The 16,105-nt window shown below is 39.7% G+C and overlaps 1 protein-coding gene across 3 annotated transcripts in view; it reads left to right on the top strand.

Moving 5' to 3' along the window:
• Positions 1–16,105, top strand: part of scube1 (signal peptide, CUB domain, EGF-like 1) — a 135,690-nt gene that overhangs the window by 89,685 nt on the left and 29,900 nt on the right. The window lies entirely within an intron of this gene.

The following is a 16,105-nucleotide window of genomic DNA, read 5'->3' as shown; positions in this document are numbered from 1 at the left end:
CAGCTGAGGTGGGTCGGGCATCTGGTTAGGATGCCTCCTGGTCGCCTCTCTTTAGAGGTTTTAAAGAGGACTCGTTGGAGAGATTATATGTCCGTTCTTGCCTGGGAACGCCTCGGGATCTGGGAACGAGTTTGGGTATCTTTCCTGGACCTGTTGCCTCCGTGAATCGGATTAGCGGACGAAAATGGATGAATGGGTGGACATAACAGGACACTGAAAATTAATAATGAAGACATTGAGATGCATGAACATATTTTTCCATGTGTTGGTGTTATCCATCTTCTGTGGAGTGTGTAATGACGGTCTGTGTACAACTCCAATTCAGACAGGAGATGAGTAAATGTATGAGGGAAAGAAATCCTCAAATTTTGTCACAGGTGGAGTGAAGTTTGGACATAAATGCATGCTCACAGGGGGGAGGCAGGCAGATGAATTAAACCTCTTTATTAAAAATGAATAAAAAGATCCCTAAACAGGCAGTAGAATTGGCAGGAACCGGATTTGACATAAGAAATTAGGCAAAACTGAAGGTTGATAAAGATCTGGTGCCTAACAAAAGAAACCAGCGGGGTTTACTAGAAAGTGTCTGAGTGAGTTTTCAGTGTCATGAAGGTGACTCTCTTTGACCTAGTTAGATCCCCATGGTATCTTAGGCTGAAATCAGAGTGTCATGATAAATTATCTGAAAAAAATGTCTTTCACAGATTCTTGTATTGATTATGTCTCAGACAGCAAACTCAGCCGAAAACAACATTTGAATATTGTCAGACAAAATATTGAAAGGTGATGTCTGACATTGCAACACAATTTAAAACAGATAATTGATGTTTAACAAATGCTGAAATGGCCTCCTGACAAGAGACGATCAGTTATGCGATCACCATCTTAAAGTCAGCCAGTGTACCAGATAGATGTTGATCTAAATGTTGCCATTGCCAATTTCAAAAACAATGCAATGATGAGCCAATTACATCTTATGAGTACTTGATCTGCCATGAATTTCATCTTAACTTAAAATCAACCATTTTGACCAGATCTCTGTTGAATTTACAACTCAGAATGTTGATTTTCAGATGAGTGAATAGCCTACTTTAAACATCCAAAACTCTTGACCCACCAAAAAAAGCTTTGAAGTCACAGTAAAACATTGTCTAGGGTGTGCATAGTGTTACTATGGGAACTGTATTTGCGGTTGGTGAATCAGAATAAGTTTTTCTCTTCATATCTTGTCCCAATTTATCAGCAAATATGTTCTATGGCCTACAGCTGATATCTGGTCAAAGTAGAAACGTACTAGTCTAAGCCTAGATTTCAGAGCAATTTCTATCAATACTTGACTTTGACTTGGACAGTGACTTGTGTGAGTTCCATTTTATCATTGGATAATGTAATTCTTATCAAGTTAAAAGTTTGGGAGCTTTATGTGCAGCTCCCATGATATAAATGGTGAGCATAGTTACTAATTTTCACAACTAATATTTTTATGGTAGCAGTCCTCAGTTGTATTAACTGCAATAACTAGGTTTTTTCTGTAATAATTTTTTTTTATTTTTCACACTTGTCCATTCTTACAACCGGCTCTTCTTATTAATGAAGTGTCAGGCATATTTTGTGCTGAAGAAGCGTCAAATGATGTGTGAAACATCCATTTCGTGTTAATGTGTAGATAGATAGATAGATAGATAGATAGATAGATAGATAGATAGATAAGTACTTTATGCGTCCCAATTTGGGAAATTATTACAGAGCCTGAACAGGAAAGCCTGGGTTCAGAACTATCATATTCACTGTAGTACTACCTGTTATCTCTAAGTTGAGATTTAGGTTTTGTTGAGCCAGCTATGAGAAAAAAAAGCCTGGATGTTTTGAATTTGTTTCATAATACATCTTTCGGGGAATATTTAAATAGCGTGTGGTAATTGGCTAACATTTGCACATCATTGAAATCATTTTGCACATTTTCGTTCGGCTGCTGAGTAATCTGCTTGTTATACTGTGGCTTCACAGTGTTTACTTTTTTCTTTTCTTTTGTTCTTTTCATTCTTGGGACTTTATTTAGATTTTTGGATTACCCATTGGTGTATTTTTTTTTTCATTGTGTTAAATATTTCATTATTTTCTGCTCGTTGACTGTTACCGGGTCCTTAGTTACCAATTGTGTTCTTTCTCATGTAAGTGCAGACTGGAATGACAATGATCCCTTTGAAATCTTGAATCCTAACTGGTTACAGAGTGGTACAGTCCACTTCCACAGTTCCTTTGGTTTATGGTTGGAGCTACTTCTTACTGCTAATTTCTTTCAGCATGAATAATGAAATTGAGTGCTTTTTCCAACCAAATTTAACATGTCACAGACAGAAGGAACCGGCATGTTAGTCCCGGTCGTGATACATGGGTGCTCTGTGTGATTTGAGTATGCTGTTACACATTTTACAATGCTGTGTGTGTGTGTGTGTGTTTGTTCTTGATCATGCATATTTGCAAAATGAGTGTCAGGCAGTCTGAGAATGTAGCATGTAGGTGTATAAAATCTTGGAGCCAGAGCTGTCTCAAACCTTCCAGGCAGACGACGTGTCTGCAAACTTTGAGATGTTTGAACAGTGAGGCCCACGCTGGGCCTGTCTCTTGCTCTCTCCCCCGTTCTCCTCCCTGACGTAACCGCCGTCGTACAGACAGCACCATCCAGCTGCTGATGTAATAAATACAGCAATCCGCTAACAAATGGACTTAACTCGAAGAAAGAGAACATTAACAGCATAAACAAATTTAACATACAAATGCATGTGCTAACCACATTTGCAGTAAAAAATTGGTAAGTTTTCTAAAATGTGACAAAAACTTTGTTAGTGTGTTTCAATCTTTATTTAACAGATTCAAGTACAAAGGAAATTATGCTCATTGCCATCACAGACCTACTCCTGTGTATTTAGAATATCCACAGAAACCATAACTCCAGAATTTGACATCAGAAACGCACTCAAAAAAGTTGGGACAGAGGGATGTTTACGATTGGATTACATCAACTAGTATTTAAATTGTTTGAGAATTGGGGACACTGGTTTTTGCATTTTTAAAAGAGGAACCTTTGTTCATTCTTGATAAAAAAAAAAAAACTAAATTTAAGATGCTCAACAGCAGTCTTGGTCAAGTTACTTGGATATAGTAATTAGTTACTGATAACTTCTCCAAGAAAGTAATCCGGTTACTTTACTGATTACTTATTTTCAGAAGCAGTTGGTTACTTTACTGATTACTTTACTTAGTTACTTTTCAAAAACATGATGCACAACCTTAGTACGCTATAAAGCAAAAGACCTTTCAGCCTAATTCTATTCTTTCTGCATATTCCATCATATAGAATTGACATAATAGCTTAATAATAAGCATAATAACCATTATGTCGTATTCTCTCTCAAGGTATCCTGCAAATGACTTTCTCTGCGGTAGCTTGACACCGCTTTTGGTTGGTATTTGGTTGGTAGTTGGAGTCTACAGTGGAAATGGGCAATATGTCCTCGACAGTATAGCCAGCGACTAGCTTCTTCAGTTCTGTCACTCTTAAGTTTATTTTCACCTGTTTAGCAGGAGAGGGGCCGTCGGAGGTTTGCCCAGTGGAATTGGATGTGGAAGCCGCATCGGTCATGTCAGTGAGGGGATCTGGGGGTTTCTCAATGAGTTTCACATTCCTGTGCCGGCTTGCTAGGTGCTTGCTCAGATTTGAGGTGGAATTTTTCACTGTAGATAAACATTTTCTTCCCACGCAGTGTACTGCGGAGGCTAATGGTTTTGTCCCTTTTTACCGAGTCAAACTCAAAGTAATGTTGGTACTTCCAAGCATTAAACGCTGCATGGTTCTGCTCTCTCTCGCGCTCCATGTTATCTGTTGTTGATCTACACAAGCAGCCTGCTTGCGGGAAAGTAACAGTAATCTAATTACTGTTTTTGCAATTGTAATCCCTTAATTTACTCGTTACTTGAAAAAAGTAATCGGATCACAGAAACGCGTTACTGCCTATCACTGCTCAACAGTCTGGTTACCATAGTCTGATCCTCATCTTCAAGCAGCCATACATTTTCAATAGAAGATGGATTTGGACTGTTGGCAGAACAGTAAAGGAAAACGCACTCTGATGAAGCAAAGTTATTGTAAGCTGTGCAGAATGACGCATTGTCCTGCTTAATTAGCCATACTGCCTAAAATTCAAATATACGCCTCGGCATCAATAATACCTTCACACATAATCTGGTCAGCTATGCCATGCTATGGGTACTGATCCACTCCCATACCATCACAGACATTGGCTTTACGTTCTTTCTCATTTGCATGTTTAAACTGATTGCATATTTTTCTAAAAGTAAGATAAAAGGGGACTCATTTGACCATAGAGCATGTGTACTGTGTTTCTGTCCCTCTGTAATGATCAACAGAATTGATTTGTGGCCTCTTCACTCATTTTAGTTCGATTCATGTCAGATTATTTATCTAGCTCCAGTTCACAGCATATTGTCACGGTTCGGAGTGGATGCGAGGAAGAGGACCCAGGTGCAGACACAGAGTAGGAGCCAGGAGGTAACTTAAACTCAGTTTATTTGAGATAGAAACGAAAATCGCAGCCACGCTGGAATACCGGAAAAACTAAACTTGAAAAACCAACAAACTTGTGATGTGTCCATCCGTGTCGAGGCTTCGAAGCGTGTGTCGAGTAATTTAGGATGCATTTTGTGAAGCGCGCATCGAGGCGTGTCGATGATGTATGTGGTGACGTTCGAGGCCTCGTGAAGTGGCTGTACCACGTGACCGATTCAGGAAGGCTTTGCACGTAATTCGAAATATAAGTGCCAGCGAAACGCAATGGATCTACCCTCACATCATGTGGATTTAGAACCTTATGTTGCGAACTTATTGTTCATAGCTAGCTGCCTTTTTGTTATGGAGCCAGCCATAGAAGTGAGAGATTTTCTCCTGTCTGGGAGCATTTTGAGCAGATCTCGCCAAATAAGGCAAGCACACAATAATATTTGTGTGAAATAGAATAGAAATACTTAATTAATCCCATAGGGCAGTTATTGTAGCATAGCTACAAGAACACAGAATAAATAGCATATATATTAAATATAATAAATACAATTGTATTAATTACTATTATTATTATGGTGGACGACATAGTGAAGCCACTTTGTCATTTCAATCACCACCTGCTTTACATTTATTGTCCACTTGATGGCGCAGTCGAGAGAATAAAGCTCTATGAAGCTTCGGCCCATTTTTGAACTACTCGGATGGAAAGCTTCATGAGGCTTCATCTCGTCGTCACTTCAACAAACACCAAAGAAATAACGAAACCAGACTATACATTACACAGGAGTAGGAATAAGACTGACGGGGAAAACAACGGGAACAACGACAAGGAGTGAAGAAAACCGGGAGTGTAAATACTTTGGGGAGAGTGATTAGTGAATGAGTGCAGCTGAGGATAAGTGAACACAGGTGAAGGGAGTGGTGCTGATGACCAGGCAGGAGGGAACTGAGGAAAAAGGTCAGGGAATTGGCAAAAAACTGGAACCAGACAGAAAAACCCAAAAAAAACATAGATCGTGACACAAATGTCATCTCCAGAAACTTTAAAGAAAGAATAAACAAGTTAATCCAATAAATAATTCTATTAATTAACGACAAGAATGGCATAGATGATCCCCACAAACAGGTCCAAGAAAGGTATTTCATTTGTGAGTTAAAGAATGTATCCTGGTAAAAATTACCCCAAGGTTCTTCTAGATAATGCCATCCACAATAACTAAATATATTTACATTATTTTCCTGTGGCACTTCGGTCCAGGGACATCAACTTAAGTTGAATTAAGAATCAGAATTTTTTTAGTTATCCAGTTCTTTATGTCTTAAACACATATCAGCTTAATGGACTTCATGGACAGAAGCAAATATAAAGTGAATAATAGTCTAAGCACAGAACCCTATGACTAACTCTGGTACATGAAGAAGATTCTTCATTGCATGAACAAAAAGTATTCTATCAGATAGAAAGGACTTAAACCGTCTAAATGCAGTTTCATTAATCACAACAAGTGGATCAGGCCTTTGTAAAAGAATGTTGTGATCAATCGCATTTAATGCAGCACTGAAATCTAATAAGACGAGCACAAACACAGGTCCACCGTCAGATGCTACGAAAAAATCATTTGTGAAACTTTCACAAGTGCTGTTTCAATCCTATGATGCACTCTGAATCCTGCCTAAAACTTTTCAAACAATTTCTTTTCTGCCAATGGTTACAAATTTGAATTGAAACATTTGCATTTTTTATGGTCTATAATTGGAGACTCCTGAATAAAGTGTAAAATTTTAAGTAAAGGATAAATTACATCAACACTTCACCAGAGGTACACAACAACAAAGATAGATTGACCTAATTAAATATAGTACATATGACTATAAATGAATGGGAAAACCTCCCTGAACAGTGCTTGGGGTGGGGTCCAAATGACAGATTGCTGGTTTAGGTTAAGTCATTGTTGCTGTTAGCTCAGAGAGTGGAACAAAACAGAATTAGATTTGTGTTTGAATAGTTTCTAATGTCAGTTCTACAGTTACTGTACTTCATACATCATTGACAGTAGTCAGAAGGATGTCATGGATTTTAATCTTTAACAGAAACAATCTCATTAGTGAAAATGCTCCTGAAGTCGTCACTACTGAAAGTTAAAGGAATATTGAAGGAGATTTGCTCAATGCACCTATGACTCTTAGTCAGTTCCAGCTTTACCTTTAAAAGTGTGGCCAGGCTAAGTTGACTTATTGATGCTAACATAATATTCCTGCTTCAGCTATATTTGTTAGACAAATTAGTTTGTGGACAGGTTGATGTCAATACCTGCAAGGCATTACTGCCCGTCATAACCTCACAGCAGAACACCTCAGGATAGTGGGGCAACGGCCAGGGACATCTCCCTGCCACTCCCTGCACCTGGTACTCTATAATCAGGTGAGTACTAAGTGGTGTCTTAGTTTCACCAGTTCTTGTCTTACGCTTACAGCCAGAACCAACAGCTTGCCTTTTCTGCTTCTTCAGCGAGTTGGGATGTGTCCTCCAGTGTCCTTCAGGAACTGAAAAGTTGAGCAGCTTGCAAAGCTCGCAGCAGCAGACTTCCATTGGGTAGATTGTTTCTGTCCCGCACTTCTCCTGTGACTTTGCCACTAGGCAACATATTGCAGCCTTTTCCTCTCAAATGCGTCCTTGATGCTCCATTCCCATGGAACTGTCAACTCGATCAGCAAGACACACTTCAAGGGTCTCAGTGTAATGATGGCAATGTCGAGGTCTGCTCTCATCATCCAGGCACCTCCAGCCACCAGGACTGATTCCAAGATGGCGGCGCGTGTGGACGCAGCGGCTCCTCTCTGTCCCGACAATGTGGTGTATACATGTTTGTCTTCGTCGGTGTGTTCGAGTGATTTTATGTTCTCGTCGTGTTTGTCCATCCCGAGGCGCACATACGGCCGGGGGACTCTTGTTGATATCGGAAAAAACGTTTTTCAGCTAGTTAAACCTGGCACACGCTAAGGAGCTACACAACCTTGGTCTACTCCGGCGGCCCGCTCCGGCATGGAACCCAACCACTGCAGCACACCCACAGAGGAAGCGCCGCAGGCGTTGTGAGAGGAGGCAGAAGCGGGGCAATTGCTGGGGTATCCGGACCAGGCTAGCGGCTAATCCACACAAGCCCGCTATACCGTCCATCGTAACCGCCAATGTACGCTCCCTGGACAACAAACTGGATAACATACACCTTCTGAGATCAACCCAGCAGACTGTGAGAAAGTGCTGTGTTTTTTTGTTCACTGAAACATGGCTCAACAACAACATACCGGACTCCCTCCAGCTCGACCGGCTAACATGCTACCGAGCAGACATAGCCCTCATTGAAGGAGATAAGACCCACGGTGGCGGGGTCTGTGTTTACATCAGGGATGCTTGGTGTCAGGACACTGTGGTGGTTTGCAGGCATTGCTCACCCCTTGCAGAGTTTATGATCATTAAGTTTATGATCATTAACTCATCTACTGATGGAGTTTTCTGCCATCCTGCTTGTTGCCGTCTACATCCCTCCCAGCTGTAACAACAACGATAGAGACCAGGCACTGAGTGAACTGTACAGCGCCATCAGTGATCAACAGACAGCCCATCCAGAGGGACTTCTTATTGTGGCTGGAGATTTCAACCATCCAAATCTCAAAATAGTGTTTCCTCAGTTGTACCAACACGTTGACTTTCCACCACGAGGAAACAACACACTGGACTTGGTTTACACAACACTGAGAGGAGCATACAAGGCCTCATCCCTCCCCCATCTTGGCGCTTCAGACCACGTCACTATTATGCTAACGCCAGAATACAAGCCGAAGGTTAAAGTCACCAGACCGGTCCAGAAGCAGGTATGGGCTTCAGGACTGCTTTCACACCACAGACTGGGACATGTTTAAGCAGGCAGCCACCTGGAACCACCAGATCGGCATCCAGGAGTTTTCAGACACTGTTACTGCCTAAATCAGTAAATGCACTCAGCTCTCACTCACCTGGACACTAAGGACTCATATGTGAGGATGCTGTTCTTAGACTTTAGTTCAGCTTTCAACACGATCATCCCCCAGCAGCTGATACAGAAACTGGACTTTCTAGGACTGAACACCTCACTGTGCAACTGGTTGCTGGACTTCCTGACCGGAAGACCACAGGCAGTCCGGGTCAGTAGTAACGCATCCTGCACCATCACACTGAACACAGGGGCCCCCCAAGGATGCGTGCTCAACTCTTCACCCTGCTGACCCGGTTTTCTGTTGGCCAGAACTCATGTTCTTTGTGTGTTCTGCCATCTTCCCTGGTCATACTGCCACCTGTACTGACCCTGGTCCAAAGGTTATTCCATCCCACTGACCTCGGAAGAATGCCCCATACTTTGTCCATTGGCCTTATTAGCATTGGCTGACAGATTTCACAAAGAGTTTGTCTTCCTCTATCCTTACCACTTCTGTGACAACCATGGCCTTCCTCGCTCATGCTTTGAACCAAAACATCTGTGGCTGCCCCCAGCCCAGGTCAATCTTCCTTGATGGGTTGTTCCAACTAGCTCTTGATGTTTTAGGCTGAAGATGGCATTGTCCAAACATTCTTCTGCCTTCCATGCTTGCATTTCAGATCTCAACTCTGGCAGTCCTGACCAAGGAGTTGCTTCACTGTCTGAGTTCTAGCACTAGCCCAGTCTTCTCCAGCGGTAACTGCAGCACATTCCTTCCAAAAAGGGCAGCAACAGAGAGGCACCTTGGGAATCCTAGTCACTTCCGGAGGTAGTTGTTGGCCGTGTCCAGTATTTCCACTGTTGTTGCTGTTATTTCACATATTTTAATGACCACATCAGGCATTGGTAAAGATTGAACTGGTAGCACCAGACTTATATTTTCCTGGAAGATAGCTCTGGTTGATGCTCTTCAGACCTTCCTTCAATTGATTTGAGACAATGGGCCTCATGCAAGAACCGTTCGTACGCACAGATTTGTTCTTAAATCGTCCGTACGAGTGATTTAAGAGAATTTGCGCATTCACCAATCTTTTCGTATTTTACGTTTTCTTTCAGGTACGAACAGAATTTACGAGTGATCCAGACCTGTCGTAGGAGTTTCGTAAAATAGTCCGCTGTTATTCAAATCAAGTTTGCTTGACTAATGGGTTGTATATTTAATTACTTTGAAGAAAAATACATTATACCCCATAATTATGCTGACATTATTCTGTTTGACTTAAATTGTGCACTAATTGAAGGTTCATTTGAATCTGTATATGACGAGGTCAATGGGAAGCGTAACCAGCGGCTGTCTTGCTACTTTTGGATGCCTTAGTGCGTCAGGCTCTTGGAAGAGACTGTGTGGAGACAGACGAATGGCTGACATCGCGATTAAGATTCCCAAGGACTGTGCTGCTACAAATATGCAGCTTGCTAGAGCCACGACTCCAGAAAAAAACATGCCGATCAAACCCAATTCCATTGGGTTTGATCGGCATTTATTTTCTTATTTCGGTGACATAGTATTAACAGCACTCGTAATTGCTTCCCATTTCTTCGCTTTAGCAGGTCCCGTAATTCCACTGCTAAAAATGACAGATTTTCCTTTTTGGATCTCTGAAAGCAGAACTTCAATCTCAGAGCCCCTAAAGTTGTTCTTTTTGCACCTTGATGCCATTCTCATGACTCAAGACTCAACACTTCCTGGCATCTCCCGTGTAGGAAGAACATCTCATCAGCCCTGATGTTAAGCTAAAACATAACAGCTTGAATTAATGCTTCAGCTCTGTCTCTTCAAGTAATTTTTGGTAGAACTCAATGTTTACCTTGGTGGAAAAATGAAAAGTTCTGCTCTGTTTTTTGGAGCTGAGTTGAGTGGGTAAGATGGATAGGGATGCAGGCTGATGTAGATGTAGCTGTGCCAGTATATTAAAGCTTGGGCTTCATAAATCTCTTACTAAGGGGAGCTCAGAAACACAGCGCAGGCAGCACACATTTATCTGGATCTATCACTTGTGTAGAAATCAGGAGAGCACACATTCAGATACATATACATAATAATAGTTGACTTCACCTTCAGTTAATTTTTAAGAATAGTCCCAAATCAAATCATACATCCCATCAGGACACTTACTTTATCCTTTCTATGTAACATGTAAAATGACAGTTTGAGATTATACATGGGTCCCTAATGAGGTATTTTCAAAACTATTTTTTGTGTGCTCACTCCTCAAGTCGTGCCAAACAGAGCACAATCTGTGAGACTGAAGGATTGTGTGTCTGAGAGGGTGGTCAGCAGCACAGAAGTGGACAGTGCACTCTTAATTTCTCTTTACTTTGTATAAGTGGAATGGAATTGCAATTGAGGGAGAAAGTGTCGACTCTTCTTCTTGATAAAGCTTAGGTTCTTCACTGTTTGTCGCAAGATATTGAATATTGTTTTATAACTTTTGGGACATCAGACCAGAGCCAGTGACTCAAAGAAAGTGAACAAACAGGGAAGCGCTGTGCTGGGCACTGCTCTGGAACACCTGGAGCTGGTTATACACAAAATAATGCTGCAAAAGCTGCTTGACATGATGAACAAAAGTGCACAACCTCTAAATAATACAGTGATTGAATGAGGCCGTGTGTAGAGGCTTCTTTATCTCCACTTTAACAATACAGCAATTGTCCAAAGCAATAAGTACACAATTACTTTTGATGATAAGATATAATGATTAGTAACTGTTATTTAATCTTTGTGCTGCTAAATAATTTCCCTTTATGGGTTAAGGCAGTATCATTCAATTCAACAGTTTTAAAATATTATCAAAAGGGCGGATAAAAGTATTTGATCCAAGACTGAATGATTTGACAGGAAGCACATATAACTAATGTACCACAGCCTTTAAAGCTCGCATTTACTTTAAAGTATCGTTTCACCTAGAATTAAAAACAAGAAGGGAAATTCAATTATGTTATTATTATATTATTACATTATATATATATGTATGTATATCATTATATCTACCGGCTGTCACTGTTTTAAATTCAGCCTAATATAGCAACCAAAAATGTGGTTGTTGTCCTCATATCATCAAAAAATGTGTGTAGCCTATATATATATATATATATATATATATATATATAAACTTTATTTATTATTATTCATTTTTTAAATATTTGCATGGATGTATAATGATACATGAAAAAATATTGGTATTTTCATTTCTCAAAGTTAGGGTGAACCAAGTTTTAATATTAACAAAATAACTTAATAAGGTAGCATTTGGTGTATTAGAGCAACTGCAGTTTTTAAGGTAATTTCACACTGTCTTTCACAACTAATCCATCCACTTTATCAATCAGTTTTTTTGTTTAGTTTTTATCTAGTTTTGTTTTACCATTTTATGATTGCATATAGAAAGTTAGAGGGATAAGCAATAAGTAACAGAATGCAACAAAGGTGCTGTGTTAACAGTCATATTCTTCAACCAGGTGCTGAGGATGGGCTTGTTTCATTTAAAATTTTTATCGTTCAGCATTTCACAGTTTGCAGTGGGAAAATCAATTTACATCAATTGACAGGCAGACAGTGTAATATATGTATAGGTAAACACATTTACACACATTTCCTATTCACATATTCAAGTCTCTAAAAGTTTTGTCTTTCTTCTTGCTTGGAAGTTAGTGCTGTATGAACTGTTCAACTGTCTGTCATTGTTTAAATGCCAATTTTGTATTGTAGATATATATGAATATGCCATCCTTTTTTTAATATAATGTCAGTGCATCTGTCTTTTGGATAGAAATCTTAAGGGTTTTAAGGGTCTTCCATTTTACCAAATTTATTTTCTTGTTTTTTTTTTGTTTGTTTTTTATCTCTTCCCCTGCTCAGATGAGTTTACGATATAGTCCTTATGTTAAATTCTATAAATTAATAGATCATTCATAGAATTTACTTGATCGAAAATCAATATCCTGTCGACAGCATGCAGATATTGTGATGGCTGGAAGTTAACAAATCAATATCTCATGCTGAAGCCTGTTCCTACATGGGTATGTGGCACTATGTTTCAACTTTACTGGCACTTGTAATCACTTGTGGCGCTAGCAGCGTTTGTAGTGCATGTACTGGGGCAAATTTTCTCACATCTAGCCCTTCATGAACGTGGTTCTGGCAAAATGAGTGTCACCCTGTGAGATGGTCTCATTTAAAGTCCCACTGAATTACCTGATAGTGACAAACAGCTGTCTCTCCCTGTGTTCATTTACTTTGCACAAATGCCTCTTGGATGTGCCCTGTCCTGCCTGTCTATCAGAATCATTTCAATATACAATATACTAACTATGCAGGACATCTCAAAAACCCACCAGTGTGATAAATGCCCTTTCATCTGCGCTGACAGGTGAGGCAGTTCAGCCTCTCACGATGACAGACACACCGACCCAAGGAGGCGTTTCATTACAGGTTTTCATGCTGAAAAATGGGTGAGAGGGAGACCGGAGAGAAGATTTTCAGAACAGATGTTTTAATAGGAGGTTCACATTTAGGGTTAGAGTTTTTTTTGTAGGATATCTGTTTGCCTCTTTTTCTCTAAGGTAACTTCCATGTTAGTCTGCCTTTTGTTCTCCCATATGTTCAGGACAGTTGGTGGTTATGTCTGTTTACAATGAAAAGGTGTGTATTGGCACCGGAGACATGTCCTCACTAGCCTGCATTCCTCCTCTACCTGAAAAGACCTGAAAACACACACTCATTTAAGCATGCGTAAACACAGTCGGATCAAACCAACAAAGACATGATCATATTCATTCACCAGGAAACTCACAGAAGCTTGGAAAAGGAAAATCATAGGATAAATTGGTTGATAAATTGGTTGATAGGTTAATGGCTGTACCATCTGGTAATTTGCAACAGGAAATGCATTTTGTAGATTGGAAATATTCTGATTAAAGTTTCTAAACCCTAAAACTACATAGTCTTTAAGTGAAATATTCACTGATAGTTACAGCATTTTTTTTTTTTTTTTTTTACTTATTAAAGCTTGGCCTGATTTGATATAGGTCCACAGTGACTTTACACACAAAATGTACATAAATGATTACTGAAAATAATTTAGCACTCATTCAAAAGAATGCTTTCCTCTGGATTTTATTCAGCCATCTTAGTGAACTCATGGAATAAAGAAATACATGTAACAGTATAGAATTTTTTTTCCCGAGATTGATAAATGGTGTAATTATACAATCTCGCTTAGTGTTAAAGTGATACTCCGGAGTAGATTCAACCTGGGGTCATTTGAACCGTGATACCAGCCAAGTAGCCCACCCGCAGTTTTTTCGATATTGACTGAACATCAGCTGAGTTACTGAGTTATCCCGAATAGCTTCGTACAAGGGTTAATGGATCCTGGCAGTATCTCCAAAATTACCACACTAAAATCACATGCCATGACACCAAATTTCTACAGGAGTACAAATATAGTCTGTACTCACCAAACGATGCATTTGGAAGTTTGAAAATAGTCCAGGAGTTTATTATTTTCAACAAAAGCCTGATAGCTTCTCTGCAGCTAAAGCTGCGTCGACGTCACTTCTGGGAGCTTGGAGCTTCAAAGTAAGATGAGGGTTGGTCTACTACTGTAGACAACAAAGCAAGGCTGCTCAATTTCTCCATTATTAAAATAAATTCACAACTCTACAACATAAAAATTCATAAAAAAAACATGTAGAATATAGTCTATACTTTGTTGTCTACAGTAGCAGATCAACCCTCATCTTATTTTGAAGCTCCCAGCTCCCTGAAGTGACGTCGACGCAGCTTTAGCTGCAGAGAAGCTATCAGGCTTGTGTTGATAATAATAAACTCCTGGACTATGTACAAACTTCCAAATGCATCGTTTGGTGAGTACAGACCATATTTGTACTACTGTAGAAGTTTGGTGTCATGGCATGTGATTTTAGTGTGGTAATTTTGGAGATACTGCCAGGATCCATTAACCCTTGTACGAATCTATTCGGGATAACTCAGTAACTCGGCTGATGTTCAGCCAATATCGAAAAAACTGCGGGTGGGCTACTTGGCTGGATATCACGGTTCAAATGACCCTAGGGTGAATCTACTCCGGAGTATCACTTTAACCAGGATGTTGGTAAAGTTGGGGGTCACAAATCAGTGGGCCAAACAAATACAAACAAATTTATATCAGGCACAACAACCCGATCCTAACTTTTTAGGCACTGTTACCTGCTTGACCACAGCATGGCCAGAACTCCCTGTTCCAGTCAAACCAGGCTCAGATCTCTTGCTGTTTTGCTGTTCTGTAAAACCGAGTTTCCCTTGGCCCACGTGTATGTGTTTGTTGTTGAGCTGGAGCCGTTTAATACTGAATAAATACACGCTGCCTCCCATCCTCATGTTTGTCCTCTCCACTGGCAACACCCTGCGAGGAAAACGAGGCTCTCCAAGAAAACTGGAGCCCTGTCCCTCTATCCATAATTATTTGTAGAGGTTCGGGTTTCTGCAAATCTACGCCATTTGATTGCTTTTTACTTAAAACATTTGGTCAGACTGAACAGTTCCTCTTTGTTATATGCTATTTACCTTCACTGGACATTCCTGTTAGCAAGCCTAGAAAAAGTTTTAGTGGCAAGACTTTTGCTCTTGGTTGGTTTGTGTTAGGTTTTATTTTCATTCTCAGTTTTTTTCTTTTCTTTTTCAAGAAGCACGGCCGACAGATTATCCTACATAACAACATAATCCTACTCTTGACTTCTGAATGATGGGATCAGAGGTAAGGAGTTATAGGTCTTTCACTTTACCCTACCTGTTACCCATCGGTGCCGATGTAGTGATGCTCAGTTGGGTTCCTCTGGGATTAGCACTGCAACAGGATACTCTGGAATTGGGTTTATCAAACAAACACAGGGTGTGTGTGTGTGTGTGCCAATATCTAATGCTGTATTCATTATAATGGATGTCTATGGGAGCCGTTTCTGTAATCTGCCATTGCAGAAAAACTAAAAAGCTGTAAAAACTGATGTTGTAGCTCATCAATGACATATCACAGACCTAATAATCCCCCATAGATTATTTCACTTTACATTGAAAATACAGCAGTTTTTGTGTGTTTTTTAACAGAAATTGGTGTTTACCTCATATACACTAGTATTTAAAGGGTTAATTTTTTGAAAATAATTGAAAACTTGATGGTTATGATCAGAACTGAAGTGGAAGAAAAGATTTATGAAAAAAAAAGGGGGAAAAAATATTAACATATGGTATTTTGGGGATCATTTTAGAAGGGGACAAAAATGTCCCTTTTCAGAAATTAAGGAGTTTTTTTTTTAAATCAGGCATAATAAAAAAATTAAAAATCCCTAAAAATCAATGTTGTTGCTAATCATTGACATATCCCAGACCATAATTATCCCTACTCAATAATTCCACTTTGCATTCCATATTTTGAAAATACTGGCACCTAAAGGCTTAAAATTTGGGCTAAAAAGTTCAAATTGGCATCTAAAGGGTTAATTTTTTTTAAAA

The sequence above is a fragment of the Odontesthes bonariensis genome, chromosome 8 (genome assembly GCF_027942865.1).
Source record: "Odontesthes bonariensis isolate fOdoBon6 chromosome 8, fOdoBon6.hap1, whole genome shotgun sequence".
Lineage (NCBI taxonomy): Eukaryota > Metazoa > Chordata > Actinopteri > Atheriniformes > Atherinopsidae > Odontesthes > Odontesthes bonariensis.
Note: the sequence above shows the minus strand (reverse complement) of the source record. Positions and strands in the feature narration are given on the sequence as shown.